This window comes from Dendrobates tinctorius, unplaced genomic scaffold (assembly GCF_039654945.1).
Source record: "Dendrobates tinctorius isolate UK_male_01 unplaced genomic scaffold, ASM3965494v1 ptg000007l, whole genome shotgun sequence".
Taxonomy (NCBI): Eukaryota; Metazoa; Chordata; class Amphibia; order Anura; family Dendrobatidae; genus Dendrobates; species Dendrobates tinctorius.
Window position 1 is genome coordinate 35820371 of NW_027361675.1, and position 14189 is coordinate 35834559.

At 45.9% G+C, this 14189-nt stretch overlaps 1 protein-coding gene across 6 annotated transcripts in view; it reads right to left on the reverse strand.

Annotated features, from left to right (window-relative positions):
* The window catches only part of BCAS3 (BCAS3 microtubule associated cell migration factor), a 1710065-nt gene extending 1695907 nt beyond the window's left edge, over positions 1–14158 (reverse strand). For 2 of the 6 annotated variants that reach the window (XM_073573260.1, XM_073573307.1), the window contains exons 1-2: positions 14028–14158; positions 945–1054 (exon numbers count right to left, since the gene is read on the reverse strand). The gene's annotated coding sequence lies outside the window, so the exon portion shown is untranslated. Of the gene's footprint in view, positions 1–944; positions 1055–9171; positions 9241–14027 lie in introns of all 6 variants that reach the window. The other 4 variants (XM_073573290.1, XM_073573314.1, XM_073573270.1 and 1 more) reach the window with 3 other exon arrangements.
* Between the last annotated feature and the right edge of the window lie 31 nt (positions 14159–14189).

Sequence of the window (14189 nt, forward strand, 5' to 3'; positions counted from 1 at the left end):
GCAGTCACATTGCTGTGTCATGTGTCAGCGGCAGGGAATGAGCTGCCACTGTCTGCCTGTAGCCCATTGATATTCCATTAGGGCGAACATCTGCTATGACTGCAAAGGTTGCAGCCACACAGCGACCGATGTGGTGTCACATGCAGTCAATGTCACTCACCGGTAATAGCAGCACTGCCACGGGAGGAGAATATCCATTGCTTTTGTTTTAATTGGAGGTCCTTAGTTGACTAAGGGTACCGTTACACCTAGCGATGCACCAGCGATCCCGACCAGTGATATGACGCGGTCAGGATCGCTGGTGCATCGCTAGGTGGTCGCTAGTGAGCTGCCACACAGGCAGATCTCACCAGCGACATCGCTGGGGACGGGGGTCGCTACTTACCTGTCAGACGCGGCGATCCTGCGTCCTCCCGCCCGGCTCCACGCGTCGCTCGTCGTCACAGCAGGAAGCGCCGCAGGAAGTGACCGACGAGAAATGGTCCAGGAGCTTCTCGCGCGATCAGCGATAACCAGCGGGGGAGCGGGTCGGAGGTAAGTATCACATGCAGCGATATCGCTAGCAATATCGCTGCAACGTCACAAAATCAGTGACTTTACAGCGATGTTGCTAGTGATATCGCAGTGTGTAACGGGGGCTTAAGTGGCTGTCCAGTAGTGGACAACCCCTTTATCTCTTTAGCTCACAGACTGGGCACAATTGTAGATTGGGAACCCTCGCGGGCAGGGTCTTCTCTCCTCCTGTACCAGTCGTGACTTTTATTGTGTAAGATTACTGCACTCGTTTTTATCATGTATATTCCCTTTTCACATCTAAATCATCTTGGAATAAATGGCATAATAATTATAATAATAGCAGCAAGATCTCACTTGTGAAAAAAACAATAGAAAAGCACAGAAAAAAATATTTTCTGGACAGTTCATGACAAACTACTATTTAATACCTGAACGGGTAGGCACAGTGAAGGATCTGGCTGGGTGAAGACTCTTGTGGATCCTCAAAATGGTCCAAACCAGGTAACTATAACTTTGAAGGCTGCAAAGTTGTCCCCTCCTAAATAAAGATAAAAGGTATTTTCAGCATTTTGTCACAGCGTTATGGGACCTGCTGCAGACCTCTTCAGCGATCATTAGGCAGAGTCACACATTTTATTGTATCCATACAGTGATCCTAACTGAGCAAGAAGGCTGACACACAGAAAGTAACGTAGGAGATTATAGAAGTCTCCTGATACCACTGCTGGATCATCGTTCTTTACAAGTGCTTACCTAGGAAGCAACAGCACCACGGTAAGAGAATACATAATTATAGCCTGATCTGACCACAGTAAAAGACCACACCGTACTTCTATGGATATTGGCCAAAGATTGGTAACCTATTTCCATGACATGCAAGGCATCCTCATAAAAAAGTCACCAGTTTCATTAGAAGATCAGAGCTCATACGTGGTTCCTTGATGGACACTCGCAGATACCTGATGTCATTACTCAAACTCCCCATCAAATAATAATGCAGAATATTAGCAATATCAATATGGTCATAGGAAACACTACTACTGTGAAATGAAAGATAGAAAGTGTGAAGGGCTGCAAGCAAATCCAGTCCAGAACTCTGAAAACAGGTGACCAACACTCGGGCCAAATATTCAAGTCGATATTTATAAAGTGTTGGTGATCGAGCACTACGGCAGCCAAAGACCGATCGCTATGGACTTCTTCTGCTTAGAATATCTTGAAGACAGCAGCAGAAAAAAAAAAATGAACGCTGCTTCTTGCTAAATTTGCAACTAAAAGCATAAAAAGATAAAAATAAGAACATAAAAGGGTATTTAAGCAGTTGTCCATCTTTAAGGACAATTTTCTTTTATCTGCATGTATTTAAGGTTAAAAAAAACTGTTTTGCAAATTACCTTAAACAAATCGCAGTTTGCCTTTGATACCCACTGTATGATACTGTCTATTGCTGGCTGCAAAATTATTTTAACAGAGAATCCATCATTGAGCTCATTCAACATGAATGACTTGAGAGTTTGTAACCTCTTTTACCTGTCTTTTTCAGAGTTCTTCCCAGCTGATCCATAGATTCTCTGTTAAAATAATTTTAACAGACTGCCACAGACAACAAACTGCCACAGACAACACCGAAGGTGAATGTGCAGAAAATAAAAAGCCTGTTAAAGCAAAACGGTGCAACATGCTTAATGAAACCCCATAGCAATTTTTTTTTAGCCTAAATACATACATTTAAGTAAAAAAAAAAAAGAAAAGAAAAAAAAACACCTTTAAAACATTCATGACTGAGTTTTAGTATGAGCGATCTGGGGGGGGGGGGGGGTCTTATGTTTTGATACCCTTATGAAAATTGGGGTGAGCAGTTTTTTGGCAGAGAATTGGGCATACTAATTAGAATAATGAATTCTGACAGCACAGGTGTGGCCACATCGCCAAGACGATTTGGTGGATTAGGTACCAACACCTGACAGGTGCCTGGAAAAGTCAGAGAGGCCCAGCACCTGTGCACTGCAGTACTTTACTCTACCCTCCACAGGGCAAAGAAGTACGCCTGTGCAGGAGGGCGGCATCGCAAGAAGATGGGAGGCGCCGGACCCGGACCTGCGACACCCATCGGACCGGACTGCACTGGACCGCTCCCCCCGGTGAGTATAATAAGGGTATGTTTCCACGATCAGTAAACACTGCGGATTGGACGCTGCGTACAGCCGCAGCGTCCAATTAGCAGCGTCAAGATGTTACAGCATAGTGGAGGGGGTTTTATGAATTCCCATCTCCACTGTGTGCACGGACGCCTCCGGCTTTCCTGCATAACTGGACATGCAGCGCGTCTTTCTAGACCGCAGCATGTCTATTTATCTTGCGGAGACACTCAGTCTCCACAAGATAAATATCACAGTCTACGTATAGGATGCGGTGATTCAATGAACACACGCGGAATCACCATGCGTACAAAAGCCGGCAGCATTTGGGACGGAGCAGCGTCCAAAGCGCTGCCAATACGCCACGTGGAAACATACCCTAAAACTTATTTTTTTTCTTTTGCAGGTCGGATCCGGGGCTTATGCATTACAGAATGCTAGAGATAATCCCTGAAAGGCGGTGGCCGCATCTTATAGCGGCCAAAGCAGCTGACAGATCCCTTTAAGCATTGAACCTTTTCTTTAACCCCTTTCTGACATCAGACGTACTATCCCGTCCATGGGACCCAGGCCCCTATGCCCATGGACGGGATAGTACGTCTAGCGCTATCAGCTGTGCTCACGGGGGAAGCGCAGCTGATCGCGACCGGGTGTCAGCTGATTATCACAGCTGACAACCTGGCACTATGTGTCAGGGGCAGTCACGGACCGCCCCCCACATGTTAACTCCTTGCACACCGCGATCAAACACGATTGCGGTGTACCGGGAGTTAAAGGGAAGCATCGGCAGGGAGGGGGCTACCTCCATGCTCCCGTGAGCCCCCTACAGCAGCGCAATGTGCAGCGCTGCTGCGGGGGTCTCCTTCCCTGCAGGTCCCCAGATCCAAGATGGCGACGGGGACCTTCGAGGGGAAAAAAACAAAACAAAACAATAAAAGTGCACATAGTTGGTATCGCCGCGTCTGTAACGACCCGCCCTATAAAACCGTCCCATTAGTTAACAACCCCTTTAGCGAACCCCTTAAAAAATAAAAAAAACGAAGCAAAAAATAATTTATCATACCGCCGAACAAAAAGCGCAATATCGCACGATCAAAAAGACGCATATAAATATCCATGATACCGCTGAAAACGTCATCTTGTCCCGCAAAAAACGAGCCGCCATACAGCGTCATCAGCGAAAAAAAAAAGTTATAGCTCGCAGAATAAAGGGATGCAAAAATTATTTATATAACATTGTTTTCATTGCATAAAAGCGCCAAAACATAAAAAAACGACAAATGAGGTATTGCTGTAACCGTACTGACCTGAAGAATAAAACCGCCTTATCAATTTTACTGCACGCGGAACGGTGTAAACGCACCCCCCAAAAGAAATTCTTGAAAGGCCTCTTTTCGTTCATTCTGCGACCCAAAAATTGGAATAAAAAGCGAATAAAAAATGTCACACGCCCGAAAATGGTACCAATAAAACCGTCAACTCATCCTGCAAAAAATAAGACCTCACATGACTCTGTGGGTTAAAATACGGAAAAATTATGGGTCTCAAAATGTGGTGATGGAAAAACTATTTTTACAATAAAAAGCGTCTTTTAGCGTGTGACAGCTGCCAGAACTAAAAACCCGCCATAAATAGTAAATCAAACCCCCCGTTATCACCCCCTTAGTTAGGGAAAAATAATAACATTTTAAAAAAAAAATGTATTTATTTCCATTTTCCCATTACGGTTAGGGCTTGGGCTAGAGTTAGAATTGGGGGGGTTTCCACTGTTTGGGCACATCAGGTGCTCTCCAAACGCAACATGGCGTCTTATCTCAATTCCAGCCAATTCTACGTTGAAAAAGTCAAATGGCGCTCCTTCCCTTCCAACCTCTGCCATGCGCCCAAACACTGGTTTACCCCCACATATGGGGTATCAGCCTACTCAGGACAAATTGCAAAACAACTTTTGGGGTCCAATTTCTCCTGTTACCCTTAGGAAAATAAAAAATTGTGGGCAAAAATATCATTTTTGTGGATAATAAATATGATTTTTTTTATTTTCACGCCCGGGCGTTATAAACTTCTGTGAAGTACTGGGAGGTTCAAAGTGCTCAACACACATCTAGATAAGTTCCGTGGGGGGGGGGGGGGGGTCTAGTTTCCAAAATGGGGTCACTTGTGGGTAGTTTCAACAGTTGAGGCACATCAGAGGCTCTCCAAACGCAACATGACACCCGCAAACCATTCCATCAAAGTCTGCATTTCTAAAAGTCACTACTTCCCTTCCGAGCCCCGACGCGTGCCCATACAGTAGTTTTCTCCCACATATGGGGTATCAGCGGACTCAGGACAAATTGGACAACAACTTTTGGTGGCCAATTTCTCCTGTTACCCTTGGGAAAATAAAAAAATTGGGGACTAAAAGATCAAGTTTGTGGAAAAAATATGATTTTTTTATTTTCATGCCTGGGCGTTATAAGCTTCTATGAAGTACTGGGGGGGTTCAAAGTGCTCACCACACATCTAGATAAGTTCCTTAGGGGGGGTCGTTTCCAAAATGGGGTCATTTGTGGGGGGTTTCCACTGTTTTGGTACATCAGGGGCTTTCCAAACGCGACATGGTGTCCAATCTCAATTCCAGCCAAAAAAATCAAATGGCGCTGCTTCCCTTCCGAGCTCTGCCATGCGCCCAAATAGTCGTTTACACCCACATATGGGGTATCAGCGTACTCAGGACAAATTGCACAATAACTTTTAGGGTCCTATTACCCTTGGAAAAATAAAAATTGGGGTGAAAAGATCATTTTTGTGGAAAAAATAAGATTTTTTTAATTGTACGGCTGTACGTTATAAACTTCTGTGAAGCCCTTGTGGGTTCAAAGTGCTCACCACACATCTAGATAAGTTCCTTAGGGGGTCTAGTTTCCAAAATGGGGTCACTTGTTGGGGGGTTTCCACTGTTTAGGTACATAAGGGGCTCTCCAAACGTGACATGGCGTCCGATCTGAAATCCAGCCAATTTTGCATTGAAAAAGTCAAACGGCGCTCCTTCCCTTCCCACATATCAGGTATCAGAGTACTCAGGACAAATTGCACAATAACTTTTGAAGTCTAATTTCTCCTGTTACCCTTGGTAAAATATAAAAAAATTGGACCTGAAGTTTTTTTTTTGTGAAAAAAAGTTAAATGTTCCTTTTTTTTTTTTTTTTTTAAACATTCAAAAAATTCCTGTGAAGCATCTGAAGGGTTAATAAACTTCTTGAATGTGGTTTTGAGCACCTTGAGGGGTGCAGTTTTTAGAATGGTGTCACTTTGGGGGATTTTCTATCATATAGACCCCTCAAAGTGACTTCAAATGTGATGTGGTCCGTAAAAATAAAATGGTGTTGCAAAAATGAGAAATCGCTGGCCAACTTTTAACCCTTATAACTTCCTAACAAAAAAAAAAAACTTTGGTTCCCAAATTGTGCTGATGTAAAGTAAACATGTGTGAAATGTTACTTAAGCTTTTTGTGTGCTATAGCTCTGTGATTTAAGGGCATAAAAATTCAAAGTTGGAAAATTGCGAAATTTTCAAAATTTTCGCCAAATGTCCTTTTTTTTCACAAATAAACGCAAGTTATTTGAACGAAATTTTACCACTAACATGAAGTACAATATGTCACGAGAAAACAATGTCAGAATCACCGGGATCCATGGAAGCGTTCCAGAGTTATTACCTCACAAAGGGACAGTGGTCAGAATTGTAAAAATTGACCCGGTCATGAATGTGCAAACCACCCTTGGGGGTAAAGGGGAAACATCACTGTAGCAGCTTTATCCTCTCTCTCCATAGAAAATACGTGAATCCTCAACCGAGCCAAGTGCGTGCGAGTGAAGTTGGGAAAAATACCTCTTGGACAAATGTTTTTTCAACAGCCATCTCATATGTTGGCTAGCTTTAGGTTAATTTCATTATAGGTTTTAAAGTACATTTACACTACACAATTATCAAGAATGAGGGTTCCTAGGATCATCGGACAAACAAGCAAAACGCTTAGTCGAGTGAAGTTACCTTTTCGCTTGGTTAAAAGATCATCAGCAGTGTAAGGTCAGTACATTATCTATTACTGATTGTCCGTGCACATATTAAATTATTGGGAGTCGAAAAGTTGAAAATCCAGTTTTAAAAATCCACTTTTGGGTCTTTTGCATTCTATGTAAGAGGCTCCCATCTGAATCCCCCCAAAAATGGAAGATTCAAATGGAATCCTGATACAACCATAGAGCATAATTGTAACGCTGGTGGGTGTGGACCCCCTGCACTCAGGCTTACCCTGGAGGGGAGTAACTGTCTACCGGGTCTTCACAACGGTCTCTGATGGTGAGGATAGGATGGATTGCCGGTAGACACCAGGCACCACATCAGGGTGGTCCCCGGGACTGAAGCAGCTGACTGTACAGGAGGTACAGGAAGGCGAGACTGAAGCATAATCAGAGAGTCCAAGGTCAAGGCAGGCATTATGATTATACAATACAAAGCCAGGGTCTGGAATGGATAGGTCAAACAAAGCAAGGCTGGGTCAATAACGTGAGCCCGTATACAAAAGGTAGGCATGCACTAAACAGGCTAGGAACCAACATTCAGTCAAAGAATAGTGGGTGGAGTCACCTGATATATCACCTGCGAGAAGGTGATAGGGTGGGGAAGCAGATCTCTGCAGGACAGAGTGGATACAAATTCCTGCAGAGCTTGGTGATGCCCTCCTATGTCTCATGAACAGCACAAGGCAATGCAGTAAAATGGTCAGGTACTGGGTGGATCACACAGGGAGTAGGGCGGCGAAACAATAATGACAAAAACTGAGTTCAAAGTCTGCAATTTTGGACTCTATTTGACTTTGTAATCCCTGACATGTCTGTCCTTTATTTATTAATAGGATAGTCTACTGCACTATTGTGTCTGGCATAAAAATCTGATAACTCCAGGAAAAACGTCCTAAACTGCAGACTACCCTTAGTTACACAGAGAAACCAAAATCACTAACTCTAGAAGTGGGCAACAATATAATAAAAGCTGGAATGGTTGTCACCAAGATCTCTCAGTAATACACAAAGCCATATGTCTGAATAAGAGTTTTAACTAACAGTCTAACTGTGAAGGAAAGTTCTAGGCCATTTATTTGATTTTACAGTAATGCATTTTGTAATGACCAAGCCGAACGTTCCCTGCTATCCACCCACACACGGTGTCCGCAGCTGAAGGAATTATGACACACACCGGTCTCGGGGATAACAGTTGCTTTTACTTCAGCAGGAACGGGAATTATAACTTGGAACAAATAAGGAACAGTCTCTCATGGGTAGCCCACGGTAATTACAGTTCACACTTAGATGCTGAGATGTGATTGGGGTCTGGAGCTTTAAGAGTACTGGACAGTGTCTTTTGGTATTTTACAGAGGGAGGTAGACGCAGCAATTAGAGGTTACAGACCTGTACTTGGGGTTATCTCCACAGTGTGTCACGGCACGTGCACAAGTACTTATAGGTGAATGTAGAAACTGTGGCGAATCCTGTCAGCAATACTTTACATGTGGTGAATCCTGTCAGAAATAGAATGATGTGCTGAGATGTGATTGGGGTCTGGAGCTTTAAGAGTACTGGACAGTGTCTTAGTATTTTACAGAGGGAGGTAGACGCAGCAATTAGAGGTTACAGACCTGTACTTGGGGTTATCTCCACAGTGTGTCACGGCACGTGCACAAGTACTTATAGGTGAATGTAGAAACTGTGGCGAATCCTGTCAGCAATACTTTACATGTGGTGAATCCTGTCAGAAATAGAATGATGTCTGTACTGGTTAGAGGGAACTCAGGCTTTTACACCTGCAGGAAATCTTGAGGTAAAAACCTTCTCCACGTGTGTTCTGCTCTCCCTAAAGGCATCCCTCAGACTAAAGAACGTTCTAGACTTGCCTGAAAAACAGCTCCTCCTATTGACCATGTGACTAGGAACTGGCCAATAGGAGATCGAATTCCCATCTCAGATCCTTACAAAACAATAATTCAGTCATTGTACACTTTCACCATTAGATGGCGACAGAACACAGCAGACGAGAAATGCATTGCATCTAAAATGAAGGTGACTAGAAATGGAGAATTACAGCTCACAAATAATGTAGAGGGCCAGTTAAAGAGTGAGCAGTAGTGTACAGAAGCTACTCACAATTCAGTATTACTTAAAGGGACAGACACTCTGGACTGGGTCACTACACATTTTGTGCTTTGTATTTTTATTAGTTTTTAGCATTTTATCTGCAGTTAAAAAAATACATAATTACCAATGAAAGGGCATAGTTGTAAAGGGAACTTATTGGACACATTAGGCAGGTTTCCCACATCTGCATTTTGCAGTACGTGCTCATGGAACAGCTGTGTGCCTCCTGATCCACACCTGACCGCCTCACCGGCAATAATGAAGCTATAGAGTTTGGGTCAGGAGGCTTGCAGTACATCATGGTCTGCACTTGGGCCTGGAAAAATGATAATTACTTACCAGTAATTTGATTTTCCAGAGCAATGACAGCACCGCAGACATGAGAGATGGTATCCGCCCCCAGGAAACCTGTAGCAGAGACATAAGAAGGGGGCTTCACCTCTCTTCCTCAGTTTGTTTCAGAGTTTGCAAAGGTAACCGCCTTTTTAGTTTACATACATGTTATATAACAGTGTCACTAATATTCACCTTCTTTTTCCTTTATTATTTTTTTTTTTAATATTTTTCCACATAGATTTACATATCCAGATACAACTTTAAATTTTCTGGTGCACCACACAACCATCACCAAGGTAGGGCGGGAACAATGCGGTGCTGTCATGGATCTGGAAAATCAAATTACCGGTAAGTAATTATCATTTTTTCCCTGCCCCATGACAGCACCGCAGACATGAGAGGAAAGATAGAATAGACTCCTAGGGTGGGACAACAGCAGACAACACTTTTCTCCCAAAGGCCAGATTTGAGGGCCCTAGGTCTAGTCTATAGTGTCGGAAGAAAGTGGACAGTGAGGACCAAACTGCTGCTTTACAGATCTGCTCAACCGAAGCATTTGCCCTTTCAGCCCAGGACGTGGCTATAGCTCTCGTAGAGTGAGCTGTTATACCCGGGGGGGGGGGGGCGAGTCTGATCTAAAGAATAATAAGCCAGTGGAATACCCATAAGTGGCCATCGTGCAATTGTTGATTTTGAAGCTCTTACCCCTGTTTGTCCCCTGAAAGGAGACAAAAAGGGCTGAAGACTGTCGCCATGATTTCGAGGCTTCTATATATTGAAGCTGGCAACGTCTGACATCTAGGCAATGGAAGGTTCTCTTTCCCTGGGATTTGGGGTTTGGACAAAACGAAAGGCAAAATTATCTCCTGCTCCCTGTGGAATTTGGAATTTACCTTCGGTAGGAAGGCCGGATCAGTTTTTATGATCACTCTATCATCCAAAAAAGTGGTATATGGTGGATTTACAGATATTGCCTGCAGCTCGCAGACACGACGAGCTGAGGTTAGGGCCACCAGGAGTACTGTTTTTAGGGTCTTTATTGAGATGGAAGCAATATTCTCAAATGGAGACGCTGTCAGTGCCCTTAATACTAAATTTAGATCCCAGGGAGCTACTTTAGATATTAATTTTGTGGGCCTGGATGTAAAGGAGGCCCGAATGAATCTATAGATCCATGGGTGATCAGCCAGTTTTTTATCAAACAACGCACCCAGTGCCGTTACCTGCACTTTTAGGGTGCTTGTGGACAGTCTTTTTTCCAGTCCTTTCTGGAGGAACTCTAGGATCTCTTTTATTGGTATTTTCTGGGCTGTCCCAGTCCATTGTCGGCCCGTGAACTGCAAGAATTTTTCCCAAATTTTGGGGTATTTACGTGAAGTTACCTCCTTTCTGCTAGCGAGCAGGGTGGTTACTAACGGGACTGAGAACCCTTTTACTAGAATTAGTCCCCTCTCAAGTTCCACGCAGTGAGGTGCAGCCTGTGAACCCTGGGGTGTTCTACTGGGCCCTGGTATAGCAGATTCGGGGTATCTGAGAGGATCCATGGGTCCGAGATAGACATGCGTCTGAGCCAAGTGAACCATGCCCTTTTCGGCCAGAAGGGCGCAACCAGGATTATTCGAGCTTTGTCCTGTCGGATCTTTTTCAAGATTACTGGAATCAATGGAAACGGGGGGGGGGGGAACGCATAGGCAAGAGGAAATTTCCACCGGTGTAGTAGCGAATCCACCCCCTCTGATTGCTGTCTTGGATTTAGGGAGTAGTACCTGTCCACTTTTCGATTTTCCCTGGTAGCAAACAGGTCTACTTCTGGTGTGCTCCAGGCAGCGCAGATTTACCCAAATATTTTTTGACTTAGGGACCATTCTCCCTGGTGTAGTACATGACAGCTTAAATAATCGGCCAGATAATTGTCTGCCCCCTTTAAATGTGTACCGGATAAGGACAGAAGATTGTTTTCCGCCCATGCGAATAATTCCCTGGCCTCTGCCATAAGGGTTGCCCACCTTGTACCCCCTTGTCTGTTTATGTATGCTATGACCGAGTTGTTGTCGGATAATATGGTGACATGTCTCCCTTGCCCTTCTCGCTTTACTAGGGGAAGGGCTCGCCTCACAACCGCCAGTTCTTTTAGATTTGAGGATACATCCCTCATTCCGGGTTCCCACTGGCCCTGTAGGGTTCGTTTCTCTATGTGTGCCCCCCAACCACTCGGACTTGCGTCAGTGGTCAGTACCACCGAGTTTTGAGTAGTCCAGGGCACTGATCTTCTGTTTAAGTTTTCGGTGGTCAGCCACCATTTTAATGACTCCTGCACCTGAGGTGAGAGAATGATCTCCCAATTTAAATTGGAAGGACCCTTCTCCTGTTCGGATAGGATCTGCCACTGTAGTTCTCTCGTATGGGCTTGTGCCAACCGGACCGCTGCGATTGTTGCTGTTAACGTGCCCAGGAGCGACATTGCCTCTCTTACCGATATGGCTCGACAGGATTGTATCCATTGTATTTTTTGTTGGATAGCCCCAACTTTCCTTTCTGGAAGAATGCACTGCTGTTTTAATGAGTCCAATTGAATTCCAAGGAATTCTTGTGACTGCACTGGAGTTAATTTGGATTTTTCAGGTTGATAATCCAGCCTAACCTGGTCAATATTTCCAGGACCTTTGTAACTGCATTTTCGCAATTTTGCTTGTCGTTTGCTATGACGAGGAAATCGTCTAGATAGGGTACCAACAGGATATTTTCCCTTCTTATAAAGGACGCTACTTCCCCGATGATTTTTGTAAATATACGAGGGGCCACTGATACCCCGAAGGGTAGGCACTGGTACTGTAGATGAGTAGGGACTTGAGCAATCTCTACTACCAATCTTAGATATTGTTGGTGTTCCCCCCGGATCCCGGATCATAGTTTTAATGCTCTGGAGCAGGGATGGTGACTCTTCGGCCACTGTTTTTTTAATGCACGAGCGACAAAGTCGCTTCTCTTTAGATTTAGCTAGGGCGTTTTTGCATAGTGCACATTCCTTGTTCTTTTGCTTTGATGTGGCCTTTCCCTACAGAAGACATACATAGGGCAGTTGTTAATATATTGTGCTGCCTTACAAAGGCACTCACTCGGCCCTCTGGGTACCCCGGTAGCCAGTGGCTCTTCCTCCTGCGCACGCATCTCGCCTTCAGGATCCATCTGCGCTCCGCTGCTGATCTGGCTCTACAACTCCGGAGCCTGTGTGCAGCCTCTCAGGGACCAGTGGCACCTGCCTTGCCTCTCTTTTTATGGAGGAGCGGTGCGCGCCTGGAAGTGCCCAGTACACCGCTCCCCCGTCGTGTGACTTCACTTCCGGTGCGACCCCGGAAGCCGTCGCCACTCAGTCGGCGCCAGCGTCGTGGTGGCCACGCCTCCCCCGGCCCAGCCTCCCACTGGAGCGGCCGCCGGGGAGTCTCACGAGGAGGACACCGCTCACAGCGCCCACCGAGCTGGGCTGACAGGCGCGCGCCACCGCGCCTCGCTGCCATCCTCTCCCCGCGGATCTCGGCCTCCTGCCCGGACGACATCAGTGGGGGATCCCTCCGGAGGTACGGACTCTGTCCCAGGCATCCGCCTGCGGGAAACAGGAAACCAAACTGAGGAAGAGAGGGGCCGCCCCCTTCTTATGTCTCTGCTACAGGTTTCCTGGGGGCGGATACCATCTCTCATGTCTGTGGTGCTGTCATGGGGAAGGGAAAACAAGGATGTGTGAAAGTGACCCTGTAAGCAGTGTGCCATATTCATGCCCTGCGTGCTCCCGCCCCAGCCAGAGGCTGAATAGCTGCTACTGTCCACAGGGCAAGCTGTCAATCAGCATCGGAAGGGCGGAGGAAGCCACGGCTCATCAACACCCCGACATCCCCATACTCCTCATGAACACCCCTACATCACCATGTTCAGGGAGTAATGTACTAAATCAGTTAACCACTGAAACTAGCGTGTCTGTCACTATAATAATCAGAGCATAAAGGAACTGACAGGTTTCCGATAAAAGCAATATACATGAAACTGTACCACAGGGCATGACAGGATTTTAAAGGGATGTGTCATGACAAAGATGCTGCATGTTCGTCCTTTTATAGTTCTGCTTGTGGCAAACTGAGCACTGTACTCCGGTCATGTGATAGAGCTTTATGTATTCAGGATCAATTGTAATCCCGCCTCACTGTGATATTACGAGTCCAGTGGGCGGCCTCTCTCAATGACTGACAGGACACTGATGCAGTCCGTCAGATCAGTACTGTGTGACCGCTGGACAGGAGCCCTGCGGATCTCCTTACCCCCTGGTATTCCCAGCTCTTCCTCTGATTAGCCAAGCTACCACGATGTAATCATTTCCGCACAAGACATCATGCAGCTGCACTAATCAAATGAAGAGTTGGGAAGGCTGGGGGTTAAGGGGGATTTAAAGGGGTCCCGTCCAGCAGTCACAGAGCACTGACCTGGCCAATGGAATGGAGCTCGAGTAATCCGTTCTCCAATTGGAAGCCAGGCATAGGGTGATACCAGCCAATCACGGATCAGGACCTCCCACTGGACTCCTAAGATGGGACTTCAAGGGATATGATGTAAGTTTTACCTCCCACTGGCTGCAGATGGCGCTGCAGGTACAATGTGACAGGAGAGTGGCAGTGTGCCACCGTGGGCACGCGCACATACACCACCGAGCAGAGTGTCTGGGGGACTCTCCTGGACCCCCCATTACACCCATGCATGTGTCCCCCTGGGCATGAGGCTGGCATGCCACCACTGTATATTGGCCAGCGGTATAACCCTATGCGCGGCACTGCTGCCTCTGTCACCCACACGATGCCCCTCACTGTTCCCCTTACCCTCTGGGCAGCAGCTGGCACCTGGAGCTGCTTCTCCTGCTCTTGCCACAGTCAGTCCTGCTCCAGCAGCAGCAGATACACAAATACAGCAACAAGGAAAGCGGAACAGTTGGAGCCGGCCAATCACAGACCAGCTTGGACTCTAGCGCCGGTGTCAATCAC